Below are 25,358 nucleotides of genomic sequence, written 5' to 3'. Positions count from 1 at the left end.
ATGGCCACTGCTGCTGTATATATGTTACATCTTTTAACCTAATTGCACACAATACATATGTCGTACATTCAATCATGTGATGCTTTGTCGATTTGATTAAATGTCCATATATTTATTGAAGAAATATTGTGGCATTACGGAACTCTAGCTGTTGAAGCATAGTGGTGCTTTGTTATGTGATTAGTTACGAAGCCTACATGCAACCATGGCCTCAAATGGTAAAAATGTAATCTCTGTTATAGATATAGATCATCTCTTAAAGTGTGTTTGTAGAGATGTGATATGTTGCTTCATTAGTTATGCCTGTGATAGTGTCATAAATGAAGCCTGAAAGGATGTGATAGGAAATGAGGGCTGTTAGGGATGGAATGTGCAATGATGGGATCTGAAAAGGAACCATCTACAATGTTAGAATTTTTATTTTATAAAATGTTACTCCGAGTCATGCCATATATTTTCTTGAGATAATTTGGGTGGTTTGTTACGGTTTCACTACCAAACAATTTCCAAATGAGGGGTCATTTTATGCTTTCTCTTATCAATGCTTTAAAGGCATCACAATCAACATCATGATTCTCAAATCCTTCCTTTTCTCTGATTTACACCAAAATATTATCAAACACTTGAGACTAATAGAAGGAATGATCAAATATCAAATGGGCAATATTGACATATGTGTAGTTTCATGGAAACAGATTGTGAACCTTATTATTGAGAGAGGCAAAAATAAGATTGCATTAATTTCTGGCATAAAAACAATCTCGTTTTCTGGAGCAAAAACAAAAGATGGCCTACTTGCATTCTTAGATTGCTTAGAATTGTACAGGTATTCTCTGTTGGTTTGGTGTAATTATCCGACTCTTTCATAACACAGTTCTCTTGCATCAGCATGTCTGCACTTTTCTGTAGGTTTTCCTGACCAAGACGAAATTGTGAAAGGAGGAAATCAAGTCCCCTCATAATTTGACCAGGACGCATATACTAAACTAGAGTAACAATAGTGCAGGCATTAAATGATTATGAATCATCCAAAAAGATTGTGTTTACACATTATACATTTTATGTTATGATGAAATGCTTTTATACCATTCTATGCAACACCATAGTAGTTTCAGAGTGCCTAAGCTTGTCTCTTAAGTGGTGTACTGTGCCCCCACCAGGGGTATATGGACCCGGGTCTGATGAAGGAAAGAAAATGAGTGAGGGGAAGATAAGAGGATGCAAAGTGGAAAGTGACCCTTTAGTATTAGTTCTGAGGTAGGGACCACACTCTTAGAAATAGTGATAGTGGGGGATTTGTTTCTTATACAAATAAAACTCTATAACCAAAACCAAGCCACCTTTGTGTCAGCTACCTCCCTTACATAGGCTACATCGGAGATTCTTGACTCCTCACTTTGGAATGCTGAGAATGACAATTGAGGTTGTGATCTTGCCATGAGTGCATTATGTGCTTGGAGAATAAGGGTAGTGCCATTACTGAGTGTTACAAGTGTTTGACTTTCTAAAGATTTCCTTTGCATTACTACTCGGCGAGGGACAATGATATTGTCCTGACTGGGAATCGCTCTCCCCCACAATGTACCATGCCCTTCTGTCCCGGGAAGGGGGTGTGGCAGCCACTCATCCAATGTGGAGGCTTGGAACTGGGTAATCCTTGCTCCGAGCACCACACAGTGGGAGGCTGCCATCTTCCCCTGCCGGGGATCAAGGTAAGCGTTGTTCCCTCCACCCCCAATCCAAAGTATCCCCTCCCTGCCTCCCAACCACACTTACCTTCTTTTTTGTCCATTTTGGGAGCGGACGCGCTGGGAAAACTTCTGACTCCAGCGCGTCCGCTCCCGATCCGCGACAGGCCATCATGGAAAGGAAGAAGGGACTACGCATAGTCTCTTGTCTCTTCTCTGCTTTTCATGGCGACCATTTTATTTGTTTACATTTTGCTTTATTTTTTGAATGGCCACCATGGAAAGGGAGAAGGGACTTCTTTTAGTCATTTCTCCCTGTGCATGATGGGCATTTTGTTTGTTTACTTTTTTTAACATTCATTTTCAATGGCCGCCATGGAAAGGGAAAATGGACTTCGATTTCGCTTCCCCAGCGGCAATTCTTTTGATTTTAATTTTGTTTTGCTCCGCATTTCAGAACAGAAAATAAATGCTCTTAGTACCCCAGTCTTATGGGCCGGGGTACTAATAGCAATAGGACCCTCGCAGGGGCGGCATTACCATTTCAGATAATGCCCCAGGGCCTTCTGTAACTATGGGCCCGGGGCATTAACTGAAGTGGTAATGCCCACCCCCCCGCTCGGGCTTATTGATGAATTAGCCTACCTTTGGTTCCATCCATTTCTTTGTCATAGTTGCAAACATCATCCATTCCAATTGTAGGTGCTTAGTCAGTCTGGGTGTTTTCTTTTCATTCTGGGACTTGCAGTTCTGCCTTTCCCATCATAAAACTAAGACTGCACGTCCCATAATTCAAAGAAAAACCCAGAACTGGATAATCACCTACAGATTGTAATGGATCATGATGGCAACTATGCTTTTATCCCATCTCTCCTTGTGCCTTTGCCCCTCCCTTTGCTGTTCGCTTACTCTCCCTTTGCAATGTTGTCTTCCTTTCATTCAGTGTTACTCTCCAATGCATCTTTCTATGTCACACTCTCCCTTTCTTTGCATCCACTTGTTGATATCTATGTGTGTGCATCTGTCCTGCTCTCGTATACTTGCACCTCTCATAAGTGTAAAGTTGAATAACCCAGAAGGAGACTGCGCCCAATATTTTAAAAAATGTGTTTATTATTTTTCAAACTGCCCTTAAGTGATGACACGTGTTTCGGTCTCCCTTGGTACCTTTTTCAAATCAGGGCTATTAATCAGTCGTAGCACCATATAGTCATAACATAAATCTGATGTAAAAGTATAGAAAAGCATTCACATAAATAAACATATGCAAATAAGCACATTGAGCCAAGTGCAAAAATGTTGATTATGAGACATTAATTCCAAATGATGAGTAAATAACCCAAAAAAAGGGAAAGTAAGTAAACAAAAATAAAAATTATAAATAAAAAGCCAGACAATAAGTGGGATGGGGAAAGTGGGTGATGAGAGGAGGGCTTTTTTTGAGAGAGATAAATAAAAACACTTATTAGGTATTGTACTTATTAGTAGGTATGAAGCAACATATATTCATTGAAAGACTTATAGTAGGTGTTTGACATTTTACATTGAATTCCTCTAGTGCCCCTATTACATTTGGCATTAATTTTCCACATTAGTCGGGTTAGATCCCTACAAATGTGAAATGTTGACAATGTCATCTTTGTAACAGTAACGATTAAAATAGATACAAAATTCAAACTGAAATGCTGCAGTGTCTGATTTATCCTTCTACGCAAAACGTTTCCATTTATCAGTAGTATTAATGCTGGCGTTTAAATATAATTCCTTAGCTTACATGAAGCTGTGAAACACTTCCGAAAACATATTGCAATAGCCGATGTGCAGTTAAATGATGAATAGTGTCTCATTTATCCTTAAGCGCAGTGGTGTTAGTGCTGGCGCTTGAATCTAATTCCTTCGCTATTAGACAATCATGCTTGAAGCTATGAATTACTTCCGAAAACATAGTTGTGTACCCCGCTCCTTCGTGAACTGTCAGGCATATTAGCCAGTGTGAATTCAAAGGAACATAGGTGTACGTGCGGTACAGAATGAGCTGATAGGAGACCGGCTAGGTAATCGCGCATGCAACTCGTGCAGATTCTGTGACATATTTTTTTCCTTTCCTGAGTAAGAGAACCATGAATTTCCAGACGGTCTCTTACCTTCCGTAACAGTTTTGCGTCTTATTTACATTTAATGAAGCTTCTTGGAATATTTTGACAACAATAAGGCACATGTCGCCAAGAGTTTTTGATCAAACATTGCACCAGTCATAAATCTGTCTGTCTGTCTAGGTGTCCTGACCCTTTCTCTATATCTCTGTTGTTTCTCTGTGTACCCACCTTTTTCTCCCTCTGCACAAATCTCGTTTTCTCTGTATGTGCACATCCTTCGCTGTGTACCTGCCTCTCTATCTCTCCACCCCTCTCTTGTTCCCTGGCTGTGTCACAGTCTTTGTCCCTGTCTCTCTCCCTACCGCTCTCTCGCTTTCTCTCTCTCTCACAACCATGTTGCACTGATATGATGTGCGGGACTATGCCTATGTAGTTTCTGCACTATGCGTGAGCCCTCATACTACGCAAATCCAAACAGTGTGTAGTCCCAGGCAGCATGGAAGCAGATATTTGGTTACTCCGGGTTGACACACATAATAAGCTCTCGTTTGTGGATATGGCAGAACAAAACATAAGGGACATAAACTGATCCCCATAACAGTTGGTCGACACTAACAAAAACAATAGTAATGTGATTAATGATCTCGACCTAGGGTTGAGGTTATAAAATAGCTCAACATATGGAGTAGCCTTTAATATTACAATATAAATAAGCACAATTAAAAGGTGCCTATTGTTCTGTGGCTGCAGCAGGGACACGAGAAATACTGCCAACACGGTCAATGAGGTTACACATGGATCCGGAGTAAAACCCCAAAACTCGTATTGACAAAATACAAAAACTAAAACTGAAAAAAGGGCAAACAAAATGACATATGCTTGTTGTCCTCGAGTCCAAGGTATATGTAAACCTGCAAATAAGACTTGGAGATAGTAGTATCATTTGTTAATAAGATGCATAGAGGGTCCTCACGAGTTGGACGGAGCGGGAAAATGTGGCAGTAACGCTATTATCGTTGCATTTACCGCTCCGGCCAATCCTGTGTTCGGGGGCATTCACCTCCACGCCGGCTTTAAGGCCATTTTCGGTGGTATTACTGATGGCTCTAGTACTGCCGGTGGTAAAGAATGGGGTCTTACTTTCCTCCCCCAACCCCCACAACTCGGCCAGACCGAGTTGCAGTAACGCTAATTGCGTTGGGCAGTATACCGGCGCAATTAGCGCCGGTATTCCGCCCAACTCATGATAAAGCCCATAGTGACTAAAATGCAGTTTTAGCTGTATAGACGGTACGTCGGTAATGCGATTTCTTTTCAGCTTGTAATGTAAATTATTTGCACCTGTTTAGAAGTTGGATGTCGATCAATAGGCCCAATTGCACTGCTGAAGGATGTTCGGTTCAAATTATAGACTTAATCTGTTTAGAGGTTGACTCTTGATATAAAATGCAATCAGGACGGTAAAGTGTTTAAGCGATATTTAGGTGCAAGTTTCTAAATATTACACAGTGGGCTCATTTTACAAGGAGCTGCATACATTCCTTTGGTATGTATGACGAATGAGGTTAAGGAGTTGAAAAAGAAATTCAGATGAAAAGTTCATAAATATTACAGGCTGGGTTAAATTTAAAAAGAACAGAATACATTCATACAGTATTTTTCCTAAAAGCCACCAGCGTAAACGATCCCACATGGTACGCTAACCGCAATGAAACATAATCCAACAGAATAGCGCGAAAGTCCCTGAATTGCACACAACAGCACCAGACAAAAAAAACTAAAGGAGTAGACAGTGTTCAATCCCATATTTGACAATTTATTGGAAAGGTTCCACAGTCTCGAAGGAAACGTGACTAAAAGTGACGTGTTTCGCACCATACCCCGTTCTTGTTTACACAACAAAACAGTGTTTCTGCAACAGATAATCATGTGAAAGACGTCAAAGATCTTGTAAAAACGATTCCGTAAACTCCCAAAGTGTTACGTCAAAACGGTAGCCATGTTGTGTGCTATTGCTGAGATGCAATGCATGGAGCTGCACTATTGCACCATTTATTTATGTATTTATTTATTTATTTGAACATTTATAGACTGTGCAAAACCCAGAGGTATCTAGGCGCTTACATTTGCAGAACCGCAATACAGTCAAATTACAAAGCAGAAAGCGGAAACGTGCTTATTAAATTAGTAAGGATGAAAACAAGACAGCACCAATCCATGACAAAATGCATCAAAACATTGCTATTCGGCATTAATTCACAACCTCACCAAAGGAAAAAAATCCCATTGATGGAACCGGATAAAGTGCAATGTGCATGACTGTAATACAAACCATAATAATGGTGTATTTGCCTACCAGCTGTTTGTGCACTTTGTAAAGAAAATAAATACAGGGTTAGATGTCTTTATAACGAATTCATGTATAACAAATTGATTTATAATGACAAATAAATAACGACAACAAATAAATGTTTTTTGAGACATTTTTTGGGGGGTTCTACCCCCCACAAACTCCCTTTTTCCCTGGCTAAAAACCCACCCAACCCCTTCCCCACAACATTTAACCCTTTACCCCACCCCATATATATTTTCATTATTTTTTTCGTTATTTATTTTTCATTATAAAATCATTTGTTATTATTTATCGGTATAAAGACTGTATACCTAAAACCGCAGTGTCGCTTGAATGAGAAGCAAAATGTAAAATATGAAATACAAATAACAGAGGCCATACATTAAATGGCTCCTCCACTTATTTAGCAGCTAATTATGACATATACACACGATAAAGTGCAAAGTGCCAAGCTGCCAACACTCACTACTAAGCAGCAGGTGTATGTGGAAATGTAACAACCTCTTTTAAAGTGTATAGTCTTCTCATCTACTGAAGATAGTTACTGATCAATGTAAATACATGTTTCAGCATTTGTAGTTACCTCACATATATTGTGCGAGGAAGATCCCATTCTCACCATAAAGTGCATTGTGTAACACTATCTAGATCCCTTTCTCTGGTTTACCAAGTCGAAAAACACATATTTCATTCTCACTATAAAGTGCATTGTGCAGCACTATCTAACGATCCAGATCCCTTTGTCTGGTTTACCAAGTCAACAAACACATATTTCATTCTCACCATAAAGTGCATTGTGCAACACTAACTATCTAGATCCCTTTGTCTGGTTTACCAAGTCAACAAACACATATTTCATTCTCACCATAAAGTGCATTGTGCAACACTATCTAACGATCCAGATCCCTTTGTCTGGTTTACCAAGTCAACAAACACATATTTCATTCTCACCATAAAGTGCATTGTGCAGCACTATCTACCGATCCAGATCACTTTGTCTGGTTTACCAAGTCAACAAACACATATTTCATTCTCACCATAAAGTGCATTGTGCAACACTATCTAACGATCCAGATCCCTTTATCTGGTTTACCAAGTCAACAAACACATATTTCATTCTCACCATAAAGTGCATTGTGCAGCACTATCTACCGATCTAGATCACTTTGTCTGGTTTACCAAGTCAACAAACACATATTTCATTCTCACCATAAAGTGCATTGTGCAACACTATCTAACGATCTAGATCCCTTTGTCTGGTTTACCAAGTCAACAAACACATATTTCATTCTCACCATAAAGTGCATTGTGCAGCACTATCTAACGATCTAGATCCCTTTGTCTGGTTTACCAAGTCAACAAACACATATTTAATTCTCACCATAAAGTGCATTGTGTAACACTAACTATCTAGATCCCTTTGTCTGGTTTACCAAGTCAAAAAACCTAACCAATGATAAACCAACATTTAAAATCAAATATTCTCAAAATCTAAAATTATTGAGTGCTTATAACTAGAAAAAGAACGGATTATAATCAGACTGCTAAAAATCAAATACTAAGAAAGTGAAAGGGAAGCATCTCAAATAAAAGTGGTTAAAAGATGAGCTGACAATATTACAACAGAAAGCAGATAACATGATCTGGCAGCAATTAAAGTATACAAGTCTTCCTCAATGTTATGCCCCTGAGGAGATTTTGATTAAAGTCCAGAGGGACCTGTTTCCAATGGACATCATGTAAGAGTCCTGATTACTCCACGCAGATGTTGCGAAACATGTATGATGTGAAACCATTAATCAGGACATCATGACTGACATTCATGAAAATGTTTCACCACAGGGCAGGTGAAGTCTGCAATATGTATGGCCTTTCCATGTTGGAGAGTTCTGATCTTCAATTTACAAGCGGTGCTTCCAACATACCACATTTTACAGTGACAGCTCAAAACGTGAACCACATACTCGGTGTTGCAAGTGATATTATGCTGTATCGCGCTTCCGGTACCCATGACATGATGTAAATAAGTGGCCAGAGGAATGGTATATTCACATACTTTACATTTAGCACATTTTTAAAAACCCTTTGCCAAATTGTTTAGACCACGAAATGTCCTCTCCTTCAATTCTGTTTCTGAATCGAAAAGTGGAAACAAGCCTATCTTTCACAGCTGGTGCTCTTTGGAAAGTTGGACAAGGATGACAGGTGTCTGATGGAGTCTGTGAAAGATCTGTTTCTGTTTTAAGGACCTTCCAGTGCCTCTGTATTATGTGTCGTATAGATTGTGATTGAGCGCCAAAAGTAAGAATCAATCTAACATCTTGATTGTCCTTAACCACGGATCGCTTGTCCTTGAGAGTAACTCGTCACGATTCAGCGTTCTGGCAGTCAAGAAGGCTTTCTCAATGTTTTTTTTCGAGTAGCAGCGTGACAAAAAACTGGAGGCTGACACAAAGTATTCATTGTCAAAAGTGGCAATATCTGAACAATTTTGTCGTAAACTTATTGTTAACCATGTGTAATAACATATGTACATGTAACCGGACAACAACTCATGGCATTTAAAGGTACATTAGCAGGGGTGAGTTTTCAAAAAACGGTTGCTTGTAGAGCAGATTGGCTCAAATGTGCTTCAACATCAAGAAAGACTATGGGGCTCATTACGAGTTTGGTGGTTATACGGTCACTGCAGAATTACTGTTTCCTCTGTGGTGTCGGGTGGAATTTCCGCCTTCTTACAGATGTTGCAGGAGTGAGCTCACACCACTGGCTGTAAAAGGAGGCCACAATGGTAAATCTGCACATATTCAGCCCAATTACTGTTAAGTTTGTACAATCAGCACTAATTCAGATGGCAAAATTACTACTAGCGGAAATAGTATCATCGCCAGAACAGGAAGCACGGCGGTGTCCATTTTGAAAAACACAATCACATTAAGAGATTGCTATCCAAGCCGAACACACATCCCAGCCATGTAGTCAGGCAATGGCAAAGGGAAGTGGTCAGAAATGCACTTGAAAAAACCCAAATTCACTGAGCGGGAGCAAATAAGAAAGCGCTGAAACAAGCTAAGGGGCAGGTTGTGGTTGCTCGTCTCCAACCACCGTCGGGACACAAAGGCCACAACTGTGGCCCCACTGCAGCTCACATCATGGGAGCAGTGGGTGAAATCCATCGTCCACATGGCAAGCCTAAAGGGCGTGGGTATGGTGGAAGTGGAAGCGAGCAGCCAGGAAGAATATGGTGAGGACATGAGTGGATAATGGACCACATGCACATCAACTACAACGGAATGGTAACAGATACACTTGCAGTCACCCGAACCAATGCAGAAACAACACATGAAACACCTTGGACAGTAAATCAATGGGCATGGTAGGCAAGGCCCCCTAAAAGGCACACCAATCACAAACATGTGGCCCTCATGTAGGACATACCCAACAACCATAATACAAGTATCGCACATCATATCATAACATTCACAAGGTATATCCCCTCCACCTTGTGCTAGCACAGCACATTCAACACCAAGGTACGAACACCGTTGAAGAGCTGCCACACACTGCTCTTATGGTATACATGCAGCAGCTGCGGATGTCTTTGGTCAAACACTAAAGAAAGGCAACAAAGCCGTAACAGTAAGGCCTCTGCTTCCCACCAAATGTCACATCCCTTCATTGGCACACATACCCTTGCACAACTGTCAAGTACATGAAAGCATAGGCCAGGCAAGGCACACTTACCCGACTCTTGCAATTCACCCTTAAACATTATGGAACTAACCCATCATACTGCCTGTCACATGAAGAAGGCAACCATAGAGGGGTATGTCACTGTGACCCCATTGTACATTGCATAACCTTCATGAGAGCCACACCCTACATCAATCCAACAGGGGTATTGAGGCACATTTTACTGTCTCCTAACAGGCACACAAGACACCTAGGTCCCGAATGAGGGCACCAGTGGGTCTTGCACACCTGGACCTCCAAGTGCAAGGAATGGAGCAAGCCATGCCACACCAAGAGAGGACATTCCCCTGAAGGAGACCTCCAGGATGACCTAGTCCAAGAGCCCTGTTGCTGGCACCTCTAGGGACAAGGGTACACCTGCCACAGTCATGGCAGTGGAACAGAATTTTACAGTGGACACCAGTCCCACACCCGCTGTCACAGTAGCACCTGCCACTGGCCTCCCTGGCTCCACCTCTCCAGCTTACCCTTTGAGAGAAATGTCCCAGGGATCACCCCTTTTGTCTGGACACATGCCCATTCGGTCTTCTCCCTCCCCCTGTCTTCTCGCTGCGCACTCCATTGGCACCATACGGAAGACACTGAATCATAGGCAGATGATGACTAGTTGAGCAGGTGTCTGGCAGCCAGGGAGCACAACTCCATCACTCACAAAGGTCAGCACCACAACACACCATGGATGACATCTGGGAGAGATTCACACAAATGCAGTGGCAGCACAATTCAATGGATCGCCCAGCTGAGGGGCAACAGTCTGACACATGGGCAATGTATGATATGGTGTTCCATGCTTCTAATAGGGTGTGCAGTGCCCTGGACTGACTGTGTTGTCATGCTGCTGCGAGAACTGCAAGTACCGCCCTCATGAGCCGAAGAGTACTGGAGTTGTGTGCACGCCTTCGGCCACCATTGAGAACATCTGCAGGGCCATCATCCTCACCCTTCAGCAAGTCTGGGGCATTGAGCCAGGCAGTTCCATTTCAGCCAACCTTACTGAGCGATCTGTGGCAAGCACGCAACCAAGGCACTCTCAGAGCTGCACCTCTCATACTGCTACTCCCCAACAAACGTTGCCAAGAGGAGGAGGTAATGGACATGTGTCATACAGACTGCAAGGGTATTATGTTGGGGATGAGGGAGTGGGGAGGGTTCTGTGTTAGGGATTAGAGTGTAGGGAGGGTATTGTTTAAGGAATTAGGGTGGCGAGGGGGTATTGTGTTGGGGATGAGAGTGTGGACAGGGTACTGTGTTAGGGATTAGGATGCAGGGAGTGTATTGTTTAAGGAATAAGGAAATACCATTTCTGGTTCTGGCAGTAAATCTGCCAGTGAAATGAGCCCTGGCACTAATTCCGCTGATTCTCGGTAGCAAATACGTCAGTGGTAATTCAGCTGGTGGTAATTCTGCCAATGGAATTAGCGACAAGTGCATAAATCGGCTGAGTGGTAAAAGTGGCAGTAATTCCGCTTAACGCCAAACTCGTAATGAGCCCCCATATCTGTTTTGCTGTGTGTCTGTGAAGCGTACATTCACGTCGTTCTGATTCAGAACCATGACAAAATCAAGCCAATCATCCTCATCTCCTCTAAATAATAAACAGGTTATCAATGAACCGCAGCCAGATAATGACTCGATCAGTAAATCTCTCATTATCTGAAGACCAAACAATATTACGTTTTATTTATTTATTTATTTATTTATTTATTTATTTATTTAATTTATTTGATGTATTTCTTTGTAACGCGCCGGGAGCCTGCAGGCATCAGGGTACACATGCACACAAGGACAACAATAAGAGATGGGACAGGGTAAGGAGAGCAGTCAATTTGACTCCTGAGGCTACTACTTGAAAAGTGTGCTCTTGAGTGTTTTCCTGAAACTGGACAGATTTTTTCTATAGTCTGAGGTCCCGGGCAAGGGAATTCCACAACTGGGCAGCCCAAACTGGGAAGAAAGGGCAGGCAGGAGATCAGTGCCAGGTCGGATGAACAAAGACGTATACCGGGGGACTAGGGGGTCACCGCAGATTTGAGATAGGAAGGGGTGAATTTAATGCAGTCTGGAATGGCCAGCCACTGCAGTTCTTTCCGATGTTTTGAGATGTGCTCCTTCCATCGGATGTTTTTTATAATTCGAACCGCATCATTTTGAATTTGCTGACATTTTTTTTAGATTGGTGGTTTTGGCACCAGGACGAAGCGCATTACAGTTGTTAAGTCTTGATAGGTTGGTGGCATGGGCGGTGGGGGCGGCATTCTTTTCACTCAGGAATGGTCTTAATTTTCTGAGGAGTCAAAGGTGATAGTTGATATTTCTCCTGATCATATTGGTGTGTTCATCTGAGTTGAGTGAGGCTTCCAAGATGACAAGGTTTACCTTATGTTGGACTGGGATGCTGATGTTATTAATGTCAAAGCTATCATAGTTTGCATTGAGCATACCCCTAGCCTGGGAAGAGCTAATGATGAGCAACTCCGTCTTCCCTCCATTAATTCACATCCAAGTCTCAGACATCCAAAATGCAATATGTCTGAGGAGTGAATGCAGTTTGGAAGAGTGCAGGGAGTGGTCCCCGCTAAGTACCATCACAAGTTGCGTATCATCCGCGTAGTTAGCAAAACAGATGCCAAGACTATTTTATGGGGAGCAGAGGGGCTGAATATATGGTAAATAGCACCAGCGACAGACTGGCACCCTGTTGAACTCTATAGACGGATTCTGGGGGTGAGAAAGCATCTCCCCAATGGATTCTGGAGACACGATGGAACAGGAAGGATTAAAGCTATTCGACTGTTCCACTGGATCAATTACCAATAGTTTCCAGAGCATGAAGAAGGCGTTGATGGTCAAGCAGAGCAAAGGCTGCAGACAGATCCAAAAGAACCAGTAGGCCTGTCTTGCCCTTCTTCATGATCCTCAGTATATGATATTGTATGTCTATCAAAGCTGTTTCTGTACTATGTGCCGGCCTGAAACCTGAGTGGCCCTCATGCAAGATGTTGTTGGCTTCGACATTAGATTTAAGTTGTCTGTGGCCAGTTTGTCTAGTATCGTCAAAGGAAAATGGCAATTTGTTATTGTCCTAAAATTTGTTGGATCTCTAGGTTCGAGGCCTACTCTTTGGGGAGGGGCGTGTCTGCAACAACCTTGTTGGAGGGTGGGATTTGCTTATACGAGAAGGAGGCATTGAAAAACTGTGTCAGGAAAGGGGCAAAGATGGCTCTATGCTTGAGAATGATTTTTGGTGCGAGGAGGTTTTCTGCACGCAAAGTGGTTTTCATACCGGAGAGTAGCCTTTCATATCTGATACCTTGATAGGGCTGAGAGAGAATATAGGGAGAGCCTGAGAAGCCATCAAGGCCCCGGAAGGAATATCGAGGGGTTTCAGGAAGGACTGGGCGAGGAGGACCTGGTCCCCTGCTTTTGCTATTTTGGCTTCAAAGGACACCTGGACCATCCTACAGTCAGATGCTGCTGGCACATAGGGGGTGGTAGTAGAAGCAGGATTCCCAAGGTTTTAACTATTTGGAAGAGTTTACCTGGCTTGTTAGATGCTTCTTCAATTTGGGAGTTGAAGAGGTTCTATTTTGTATTTTGTTTCCATTATTTTTGATTTGTAGCTCTTATTTGTAACTTTCCATAGTTCCCTATTCTCGTTGGACGGGAGTTTCCACCATTTAGCCCCAAGAATGCGTTTGAGCTTCTTTAGAACGGATAGCTCTGAGGTAAACCAGTGTTGGTGCATTGGATTAACTCTAACAAACCTTGACTGGAGCAGAGCAGTGTGACCATTCATTGTCTGGACAGATTTAGGGGCCGATTCATGGAAGAAATGTGCACCGAAAATCGTGGCGCAAGGTGGCGCAAGTGTGAAAAAGCAAGCGCTCAAGTGCGATTCATGGAAGGCTCTGTGCGTGTTTTCTCCGGGAAGTGTGCCAAATCCATGCGTGGCGCACATGGGTGCACATGTCATTGCAACATTCTGAACGCTGTGCGCGAGGTGCACAGCGAAAGCGCACAACGTTAGCGCACACACCAAAAAGGGGGCAGAACACGGGGCGTAACGCGTGAAATGGGGACCAACACGTGAAAATAAGGGCGTAACTGGGGATGTACTGCTGGGAAGTGCACGGAACGCCCACACGCATGCAAACTACACGTATTAATGGAATCGAGTAGGGGAAACCCGCGCATGGCCAAAGACATGCACAGGCCTAAACAGGTCGCCACACAAAGGCAGGCGGTAGCGTGCCTGCACATTAAAAAAGTGTGCGCCAACAAAAAACACGTATATACAGCTATGATGAATGTCCCATTCTGTGGCCCCCAATGAGAAATGATGTGTCATGCAACGCACAGGCATCCCATAAAAGCAAGAAAAAGAGGTAAGCAACCCCTGTTGCCCACGTGCATGCAAAAATACACATGCAGTACGCTGTGGCAGCCAGGAGCCCATAAAATACGTACGCGATCAACACGCAGGCTAGTATGCCTGTAAAAAAAGGGGTATGCGACAAACAGGGACACCCGCAGTGGGAAAAATAGCATGTGCGACTCACCGTCTGCCTTGCGTGTAGAAGAAGAACGCGTAGCCAACACCCACCCACTGATAAGTAATCGCATGTAAACCCCAATGCCTGGAAAACACAGGCACCGCTTTCCACAAAAAGCACATACAAAGCGATGGAAAACCACGTGGGACTTTCAACCCATGCCAGGGGAACGCCCGCGCGTATCACGTCACAGACGCGCTTATGCGCTAAGGGCCTTTCCTTGAATTGCACGCTGATGTGCTATTTTTTCACGTGCCAATACACTCCATATCAAGCTGGCCACGCGACAAAACATGGAAGACCAGGCTCCTGCCCAGAAGTCCATTTTCCTGCCCCCCAGAGCCATGAGCCCGCTCCCACCTGCCATCTGCTGCTGCCTGCCTGCCTGCCTACTGGCCATGTGCCCTGCTATTTGGTGCCTGCACGTCAGCCAACTGGAAGGGTCCAGTTGCTTTGACCACCCCTGCTGGAACAGAAGACTCCCGACTAAAGTTCCATTGCTTCACAGCCCAGCACCAGGACCCATTTGCCCACCCACACCTGCCTCGGGGGTTGCCATGTTGGGGGTAACACCATCGGAGACCACTGGCAACCCCAGCCAGAGAGGCAGAGGGCTACCAGCTTCAGCGCTGCAGAAGTTGGTATCCTGGTGGAGCAAGTCCTGGTGAATTATGATGCCCTCTTTGGAAGTTCATGCGCCAACAATGAAGGACGGAAGAGAATCTGGAAGAACATCGTGCCTGCCATCAACGTGGAGGGATTGGCAGCCCGCGACATGGCACATGTCCGAAGCGCTGGGAGCACTTCAGGTCCAGGACCCTCTGCAAGGCCTGGTGCCTCTTGAAGGCAAAGCATGCAGAGGGGTGCCGGGTCCGCCTTACCAACATCCAGATGAGGGTCCAGGAATGCATACACCCAGCGCTCCACCTCCAGGTCCTTCAGATGCCGACCCATCCGGAGTCGACCGGTAACTGTCCATGCGTACTGATTGGACACAGTGCATGATGAGGTGTGCCAGGAGTGTGCAGGTTGGACATATGTCTTGAAAGGGCCATGTATGGATGTGTATGTACAGGGACATGAGCCTGCCGCATGTGCGTCCAGTCATGTGTGAGTCACATCAATGGTGTATGTGTTCAGATGCATGATGACCAAATGCATGTGTGGGTGCACACATGTTAACATTTCTGTGTATGTACTATGGCATGGTTGTGGTGTGACACATGGATGCTGGTTCCACCTTCATGTACGTGCACGGTGTACGTGTGGGTGTGTGTGTATTTGACATGTGTGCCACTGTGATACACCATGGATGCATGTGACACCGACAGGTAGGAGGCTGATTGGCAGATGTGACATAGTTGCCGATGATTTCACTGTGACAGGTGGTGGAGATGTACAGATGAATGTATGTCTGGTGCCGTGTGTGCATGTGTTCGCCACTCCCCATGTTGCATGTGACGTCAGGCTGACCTTTGGATGCTCATGCTGTTGTATGTGTATGGATGGTGCTGCCTGCTGCATCATTCCTGTGAATTTGTGCATGTGTGTGGGTTCAAATGATATGTGTGCTGCGGAGTGTGATGCCATCTGTGAAGTTTGAGACTGCCACTCATGTGCAACTGTCATGTGTGTACCAGACCATTGTACAGTGCCCTGATGCCTGTGTTCTGTCTCTCCCTGTCTGCAGCGTCAACTGATGAAGAGGACGGAGACAGTGCTGTGGAGCACCGCAGCAGGGATCCGACCGCCAGCCGGAGACGCAAGGCCCAGCTCCCCTCCTGGCTTTTCATCTCTTCATGGTGTGAGGAGTCTGGTGCCGTGCCCGCAGCAGCAGCTGCCGAGGGTAAGTCCAAGAGGCAGAGGTCAGAGGTGGACTCCTCTGCAGCAGAAGGGGCAGCTGAGACCCCACAGGGTCCTATGGAGGAAGATGGCACGGAGTCATCCAGGTTGTTGGGGGATTTGGTTGAGGAGGAGGCCGTGGAAGGCCCACGCATGGGGCCTGGAGGGGGGATTCCACTGCAGTCCAGGGGCAGTGACAGGAAGCAGCACAGGCGGCCGCGGAGGTGCCTGTGTGTAATCCTGTCCCCGATCCTGTAACTGCATCATCTGGCACCAGCAGGCATGCCTTCGCGAGACCCGTTTTCAGGGAGAGGATGCACGAACAACAACTGGCCTTCCTCTCTCTGCAGACGTGGCAATCCGGGACTGTGTTGAGCCTGTCCTGGCTGGGGTGGTGTTGCGTCAATGTGGCATTCGGGAAGACGTGCAGGGTTCCCATGTGGACAATGCACGTTTTTTGGATGCCTCCATGACCATGTCGACCTACTAGGACGGGTCACCAGTGCTGGGTTCCTCCGTGTGCTGGACCTTCTACTGACCCCCTCCTCAACTGAACCCCATATGTGCCAGTCGTCCTCCGTGCCATCTTCCTGGCCATGTATCACCTGGCCTCCCTGTGGAGCTGCCCCTGACCCAGTGGCCAGGCTGGTGGAGGACACATCCCTGCCACAGTCGGGAGTCGGAGGTCCAGCAGGGGTGGCCACCCCGACAACTGGACCCCAGCAGGAGGAGGACGTGCAGGCATCAACAGGCAGGGCACATGCACGGCAGCAGCGAGATCAAGGTGGGAGCGATGTTGGCTCAGGGCCATCAACATCACAGGGGCAGGCATCGGCCAGAGGGCAGGAGGACCCTGGATTGGGAGTGTCTTTCGTGTGGCAGCGGTTGGGCCGGCAGATAGATGCGGAGCGGCGGCGGGTGGAAGAGGCACGGCTAACTATGGTTAGCGTGGAGAACTCCATGCGCAGGGCGTAGAGGTGAGCTGAGTGCCACAAGGAAATTTGCAGGGAGTTGGAGGTGGACATGGCTTTATCCCTGCAAGACCTCAGGGCCAGGGAAGAGGACCGCCTCTAGGACGTTGAAGAGGTGTTTGATGATGCCCTGGCCCGGGACATCAACAAGTGAGCCGTTGGACTTGCCCACCGCCTTTGTAAATAGTTCTGTAGATGTAAGTTTCCTTTCTATTTATTTTTCCTTTGGGGCGCATGGACTATGCCCCGCCTTTTTGTATAGGTAGGATTTAGGTTAGGTTTCCTTTGGATTGTTGGGCTCTTGGACCCTTGGATGTTTATTTGTAAATAGTTTTGGACCTGGATTTCATTTTCTTGGACCCATGGTGGAATACTTAGATTTTTTTAAACTCTGATTTTTGTTTGATGCTCGGACCCATTGGAGCCATTTTACTTTGGATTTTATTGGTTACAGCATTATTTTTTTTTCTTTTTTGGACTTCCGGACTTGGAATATTTTTTTGGGTGTTGTGTGCATTTGTTTTATTCATTTGATTTGTTCTTCAATACACTTTTTCTCTATACTTTACTTCTGTGGTCTTCTCTCATTTGTTTTGTACATGTCACAATGTGGTTTTTCACAGTCATGTGTTGCCATTGTGTGGGTCTGAGGGACATGTATTCATGGGCATGCTGGTTATTTATTTTCTATCATGACATTAGGAATTCAATGTGGAGTGGATGGAATGCTTGTTTGGGTGTTTAGACTGGGGTGGCATGGGGTGGGATTTGGGTGGTCATAAGGGCTATGGGTCTGGAGTGTGATGACGTGTCGGGTGGGGGGACATGAGTCGGGGCCTGCTGGCAGGTGCCCATCAATGGTGGGTGTGTGATTGGGGGACATGAGTCAGGGCCTGCTGACAGGTGTCCGTCATTGGTGGGTGGGTGGATATGAGTCAGGGCCTGCTGGCAGGTGCCCGTCAATGGAGGGTAGGTGGGGGGACACGAGTCGGGGCCTGCTGGCAGGTGCCCATCAATGGTGGGTCGGTGGGGGGACATGAGTCGGGGCCTGCTGGCAGGTGCCTGTCAATGGGTGGGGGACATGAGTCGGGGCTCACAGGTGCATGGTGCTATGTGGGATGCCTACAGGGCATGGTCAGGGGTGTAGGGTAGTCCCCTGTGGTGTGGGCTGTCTGCAGGGCATGGGGAGGGGGGAAAGGGCACACCCGGGAGGGGCTACAATGCCAAATCGCATGTGAAACTCCCCGTGTACCCCCAAAATACACGTACCCCACTCGCCCAAGGCATATCGCGTCTGAAACTTCCCGCACACCCCCGAAATACATGTACCCTGCTCGCCCAAGGCCTATTGCATTTTAATCTCCCCACGTACCCCCAAAATACATGTACACAGCTTGCCTAAGGCCTATTGCGTGTGAAACTCCCAGCGTACCCCCCAAATACACGTACCCGCTCACCCAAGGCCTATCGCATGTTAAACTCCATGCTTACGCCCGGAATACGCGCAGGAATCCCATCCACCCTCCCCATGACTTGCAGGCAGCCCATTCACCCTTCCCATACCCCGCAGGCAGCCCATCCACCATGGGCATGCCCCACAGGCAGCCCACACCACAGGGGGACTTTTACCATGCAATTTACCTGGCGCAAGTGGGGTACGTGTATTCAGGGGCGTGTGCTGGGAGTTTTACACATGTTTTTGCTGGCTCAAGCAGGGTATGTGTATTCCGAGGGGTGCGCGGGGAGTTTTACACGCGATGGGCCTGGCGCGAGCGGGGTACATGTATTCGGGGACATTTACATGCGTTTTCGTCATTGCGGGCTGTATGCTGGTCCACTGGCCTTTGCGCCATGTGCTGGATTTGTGCTATTTCATTGGCGCAAGGGGCGGGTTTGGGGGCATACCTGGCGCTGCTGCAGGGTCGCTGCACCACTCTGCGCCACAGCTGCTTATGGATGTATTAATCCATGAATACGCTGTGCGCCTAAATGGGTTTTGGCGCACGCGGCTGGTGCAGGTTGCCGCATGCGCACTCTGTGCACCAGCCACGTGTGCCACTTGTGCACCAAATTCTATGAATTACCCCCCTAGTATAGTGGTCAACCAAAGCATCAACATGGTCATTATCTGTGGGGTTTAGCATGACTGCAATCATGCAAGACTGAATATCGATGGAGGAGATCTTTTTCAAATTCAGGCTTATGACCCTTGTGCTGGGGTTTGAGGGTCTCTGAGTGTGAGTCTTAAATTCAATGTTAAACTTAACTATGTAATGATATGACCAGATGCAGGGGATGCGTGGGGAGTTTTACACGCGATGGGCCTGGTGCGAGTGGGGTACGTGTATTCTAGGGCATGCGCCGGGAGTTTTACATGCGTTTTCGTGGTTGGGGGGCTGTATGCTGGTCCACTGGCCTTTGCGCCATGTACTGGATTTGTGCTATTTTTTTGGTGCAAGGGGCGGGGTTGGGGCCGTACCTGGCGCGGCTGCAGGGCCTCTGCTCCACTCTGCACCACGGCTGCTTATGGATGTATTAATCCATGAATACGCTGTGCGCCTGAATGAGGTTTGTGTTACGAAGTGACTCTCATACCTTCTTATGGTTGACTTGCCAGGTTTATTAACAGCTTCTCAAGTATCTTTACAGGTAGTCATTTATTGACACCGGCAGCCCATCACCCAGGCAGGGGTTCACCAACTGACCAGGGCTGGAACTTTCACTCACACATTCCAACACTCAGACATCAACACTTGACATGACATCACAACATTCCTGCTCACCCAGGCAAGATATATACAACACATCTCCCCCCCTTACATTAACACACTTCACACACTAAGCACTACACACAACACATCTCCCTGCTTACCAAAACACCTACACAAACAACAAGCACATTACAGACAGGCAAGTCACACCACCATCCACCATACAAACTTCACAAGATACTCTTACAGCAATGCGATTCCAAACTTCACCTACAAATCCAGGTCACCCTCAATAATAACAACAAATCACCTACAGTCTGTCCCTGCCACAAACAGACTCCAGACTCACACTCTAGACACATACCAGCCCATACACAAGGCTAAGACTACCCCACAAACCAAACCATGACTAAAATAACATATATCCTTCCGCTCGCCCCGCCACAGGCGAGCCTCCAATCTGCCACCCTGAAGCACAGCTTTCCATCCTGACGCAATACTAGTCATCCAGAATGACAACAGAATCACCATACCTGTCAAGAGACCCCATAAACAACTAAAAACGCGGCTACCAGATATTGCCAACTATGCCTGCATCGCAAACATACAAACAATTACATATATGGACTATGCCAACAGAGCCCACCCAACCACACCAAGATATACAGATCCTGCAACAGCTTGAAGATGCTGGCCAGCCATCTCCAAAACCACCAACAAAACATGGGGTTGACCTAACTACTTAACTCAATGGCAGCACTAACAAGTCCAATGGTCGACAACAACTAAATACAGGCACACTCTAAACCCTGAAAGGTGGAACGAGTCTTCAATAGGCACGCAGTGCAGCCAGGAACAACAGCCTGCGCGCAATAAAGGAAAAACATTAGTGGTACACGACCACAAGATAGAAGTACATGTGTGACTTTTCATGCCCATCACAAACAGACATGCTCCTACAAACACCGGGGGCACTACCACCCGCACACATACCTCTTTACCCATGTGTGACTGTAATAATGGTCACACCCCAGCCAACTGGGGGCGCTACCGCCCAGCATGATAGCTATAACGCAAGCAGGACTGTACACACAGTCGCACCTTGTCTGGATGGAGTTACTACCACTCAGAATAGCTATTACCCTGATGACTAGAAACACAGTCACACCCTTAGTGTAATGGTGGCGCTACCACCATGCACAAATATACGAGGCCTCACCATGTATCTCAATTACTGCAGACAGTTCCACACAGAAGTGGTGGTGCTACCACCACAATCCGACGTATATCATTAACCCATGTATGCCCCTACCACAGACGCACCCATACCATACTTAAAACTATGCTGAGATCACAACCCATCTCAGCATATGGTAGGTTAAACATGTCGGCTAGGCACACTCCTAACATGTCGGCCAGGCACACTCCTAACATGTCAGCTGGGCACACTCAACATCAGCCAATCTATGCTTCTAACATGTATGTCAGCACCATCCATAACCAGGATTAAAGGCACTCACAACCGCGCCCATCCATACCCAACCCAACCAAGCATCACACATCATAATATGCAGATTACATAACATTGTTCTTTGCATTTGCATTAATGTGTTCATTAAAAACCATACATTATCATGAAGGCTAAAGCATATATTCTTCAAAAACATTATATGCACCCAATCCACCCCAAATCCCAACCTAAAAGTCCATGTCACTATGCGACCTAAGCTGCAAATCCTCAAATTAGTTAAAACTTGTCATAAGAGGCAAGATCTATTAACCATGCAACACTAAACATGCCATACCAAACATTGCAAGTGCCAAAAGTCCATGTTGCTAAAATACGACCCAAATAGCTGCAAATCCTCAAGGTGTTAGAGCTATCACACTCGTGCACTCCCACCATCTGTCCAATCATAACAATAACAAAGTTTGTGAGTAAAAGTTCATGTGCCCAAAATATGGCACTCCAATCCTGAAAATACTCAAATGGGTTATTGAAAGGCAATACATTACAACTATTACACTTCCATACCCATAGCTCCGATACACAACCTCTCCACATAACCAAACACACCACCTACAGCAGAAGAATACATAATGGCGTCCGGTGACATTTCAAAGTATCCACTGCACCCGTTACATACCAAGCATAACATGTTGCCGTAATGCCTAATAAAGTAAAGGATACATCAAGCCACTATGCAAAGGAAGAGTCACCATCCTGTTCAGTTCCCGAACACCTGCTGTCCTCCGAGGCTGCTACCGTAACATCCGACGGTTAGCAAAACCATTTTCCTTAATCCATTGTCCAAAACACATCACCTTTTTATGGATATCTTGAAACTGACACGCAACACTGCTGTCCAATTACTTAACCGTGTCACCATTGTATCGCCGCTGCTGGCTTGGGGATGTTTCTCTCCTTCCACGTCGGATGTTTCTCCCTCTTCGCACTGCGCTCTACATCCCATGAGAGCTACAGACCTCAACATTAACAACATTAAGCTCTGCGTATTGTAAGGCATTTCCTACACACGTTGGAGGACATCGTAGGGTCCCTTACTATCGTCTTTCCGATGTTGCGTACCACTCCTTTCAGTCAGATTTCTTCCTTGTAGCTTTGAATGCAGAGACGTAGCATTTGCATCCAGTCTAGGGACCGTTGGAGCTTCACCGCTAACTCCCCAGCGTCCTGCTGTGACATCATCACTTTCACTTGGATTGCAGAGCGAGAGGAGATCAGCAGCTCCAACCGTAACATTTACACACACATAGCTCCGGAGCCCCAACAGTAACAGTTCCACAATCGAAACCCAGCAGCTCCAACTGTAACATTTTCTCAAAAAGGACACTCTGCTGCATGTCTTTTGTAGCGCCGTAGGGCATCTGCATTCCCAAACAAAGACTTATGGAAACCTCAGTTTCTGATAATAAAACCGCACTTGCTCCCCTGTCAGGACTTGCTCCACTACACTAAGGGTTTGCGGCACTTCACCATCCATTTCAATGTGCCCTTTCGCACATATTTCAGCTTCCTACTTCACTCGCGCAGCTTTTACTTTTAAGCCTTAAACTTGTTCAATATGCATGGATTCTTCCCCTTGCATAAGTTAAGACACAGCTTCCTTCTCAGCCCCACTTGACACGACTTCCCTTTCACCACGACATGGCGTACCTTGCTTTTTCAGCCCGGGGAGTTAGCTCTCCTCGGATGAGCAGCCTATTCCTCCAGATGCGGGGCACATCCCTGTCCTGCTTCTCAAGCCCCAAGACACAGTTCTCCGAGGCTCTCATGGACAGCCAGTCCCTCCTTATGGGGGCTTTTTCAGCTTTAGGGCCCTGAGATTAGTTCATATATCGGGGCTTTGTCTTCCTGCTTCCCCCTTCCCGCCCTGGGTGATGGGCTTTACTTGGTATGGGGGCAGTGTCGTCTTCTTCCATCTTCCTGCACCCCCGCAGCAGGTTGTCCAGCATAAGCACGCAGGTTCCTTGTCAGAAAGACCGACTTGTCGCCATTGTTACTAAGTGACTCTCATAACTTCTTATGGTTGACTTGCCAGGTTTATTAACAGCTTCTCAAGTATCTTTACAGGCAGTCATTTAAGTTACATAAAGGACAATGACACCGGCAGCCCATCACCCAGGCAGGGATTCACCAACTGACCAGGGCTGGAACCTTCACTCACACAGTCCAACACTCAGACATCAACACTCCACATGACATCACAACATTCCTGCTCACCCAGGCAAGACATATACAACACATCTCCCCCCCTTAAATCAACACACTGCACACACTAAGCACTACACACAACAGTTTGGCGTACGCGGCTGGCGCAGACTGCACCAGCCGCGTGAGCCACTTGTGTGCCGAATTCTATGAATTACCCCCCTAGTATAGTGGTCAACAAAAGCATCAACATTGTCATTATCTGTGGGGTTTAGCATGACTGCAATCATGCAAGACTGAATATCGACGGCAGAGATCTTTTTAAAATTCTGGCTTATGACCCTTGTGCTGGGGTTTGAGGGTCTCTGAGTGTGAGTCTGAAATTCAATGTTAAACTTAACTACGTAATGATCTGACCAGATGAAGGGATAGTTTCAAAGGTGTGAACTGCCAAATGTCCCGCCATCACCTAGTGCAATATGTTCCCTTTGTCATTCGTGGGTTTGTTGTTCGTGACGTGGTAATCCATATTAAGAAGTGATTGTTCCAGGTTGATAGCTTTCTGGTCCATGGGGTTACCTCGCCAGTAATTAAATTCACCCAGGAATAAAGTAGAGCTGTGTAGGGCCACCAAATTTGCTCGCCAGTTGAATAATTTTGTCATGAAAGTCTGGCATAGTCTGGGGGCGGTAGATCAGGACAAAATTAATGCAAGATTGGGGGGTAGGTGTCATCTTTAGTATTTTGCAACCAACGCTGGTGACGGGAAGAGCTAGAGTTCGGATTTGGCAATAATTCCCACTCCACCACCTGTGCCTGTCTCCCTGTTCTTGCTGAAGAATGAATAACCTTTGAGAATCTCCATGTTAGTCATAGGACCACTAGAGTCTGTACCCTGGGTCCCTGTGATGCAAATCAGATCCAGATCCCCTTGAGTAATGAGGTTGTGGACATTTTGGGTAAGATTGTTGAGCGACTTGGTGTTTAAGAGGGCAATCTAATGCATTTTGGTGGGAGCTGCTTTGGGGGTGTTTTTTTTTAGCAGGGGTTGGGTTTAGGGATTCCCGTGGGTCAGTCACTGGTAACCGTATCCTGCGGAGGGTATCAGGTAATAATATCGCCATATATATGGTCGCCGTAAATAATATCGCCGGGAAAATGTCGTGGCGATATTATTTGGGTGACCATATATATTGGGACAGGGGCAAAAAAAAAATTCCATGCAATAATGTCGCCAAAAGAAACGGCCATTTTTCGGCGATATTTTTGCATGGCGAGAGATTTTTGTGGTGACATTATTACATGGAACCCTGCGGAGGACTGATAGTTTGACTACGACTCAGAGAAATGGAGGATATAACTGGTCTTATCATGTGGATTTCGATGTAGGGAATGCCTTAGGAAATGAGCTGACCTGCAAGATTAGTCATGTCCCTGGTTGTCGTTACCTTGGGAGATAGGTGCTGAGGAGTCAAATCGGGCAGATGCAATTTTAATTTGACATAATTCGGTATTATAGTGAGCTTTTCCAACTTTTGAGCGGTGAGAAAAAGATCCATGGCTGCCAATACGTCCATTCTTATTAGCTGGGGGAAGGTGTGCTGTGTGAGGAGAGGGAGAAATCACAGTGGACGTGGGTACGGATTATGTGACTACTTTCTAGGTCCAGGAAGTGAAACAAGGAGCAGGTGGCTGAAATTGGCAATGGTGCGTGAGGA

General features: G+C 45.9%; 1 protein-coding gene across 1 annotated transcript in view; it reads left to right on the top strand.

Annotated features, from left to right (window-relative positions):
- The window catches only part of ADAMTS12 (ADAM metallopeptidase with thrombospondin type 1 motif 12), a 4,001,072-nt gene that overhangs the window by 3,188,193 nt on the left and 787,521 nt on the right, over positions 1-25,358 (top strand). The window lies entirely within an intron of this gene.

Source organism: Ambystoma mexicanum, chromosome 6p (genome assembly GCF_040938575.1).
Source record: "Ambystoma mexicanum isolate Mex_15411 chromosome 6p, UKY_AmexF1_1, whole genome shotgun sequence".
NCBI classification, from domain to species: Eukaryota; Metazoa; Chordata; class Amphibia; order Caudata; family Ambystomatidae; genus Ambystoma; species Ambystoma mexicanum.
This window is presented reverse-complemented; position numbering and strand designations above follow the sequence as displayed.